This window comes from Dendropsophus ebraccatus, chromosome 3 (assembly GCF_027789765.1).
Source record: "Dendropsophus ebraccatus isolate aDenEbr1 chromosome 3, aDenEbr1.pat, whole genome shotgun sequence".
Taxonomy (NCBI): Eukaryota; Metazoa; Chordata; class Amphibia; order Anura; family Hylidae; genus Dendropsophus; species Dendropsophus ebraccatus.
This window is the reverse complement of record NC_091456.1, coordinates 25,417,238-25,417,725: the sequence shown is the minus strand read 5'-3', so window position 1 is coordinate 25,417,725 and position 488 is coordinate 25,417,238.

The following is a 488-nucleotide window of genomic DNA, read 5'->3' as shown; positions in this document are numbered from 1 at the left end:
CATCCTTGTCTTTTGTCTTCATTTTTTTTCTGCCTTTTTTATATACTGTTCTGTGCTGCTTTCTGGTGAGGACACAAAAAATCTGGGTGGATTTTTTTCCCTCCCCTCTCTCAAACAAGTCCCTATCTGCAACTTTGTAATGCTGGGAGGGGATAATCACAGTGACTTCATCATATTAGCAACTTAAAGCGACTCTGTACCCACAATCTGACCCCCCCAAACCACTTGTACCTTCGGATAGCTGCTGTTAATTCAAGATCTGTCCTGGGGTCTGTTCAGCAGATGATGCAGTTATTGTCCTAAAAAAAAAATACTTTTAAACTTGAAGCGCGTGCCAAACGGGAGTATCTGTGCCTTAACTTTGCACCACCCCTCCGTCCCTCCTCCCCACCCTCTTCATCATTAGGAATGCCACTGGAACATTTTCTACATGCTGATTATTTGCACAGGTCCTTAACGATCCAGCCCATGTTCCAGGCTAAACAGGT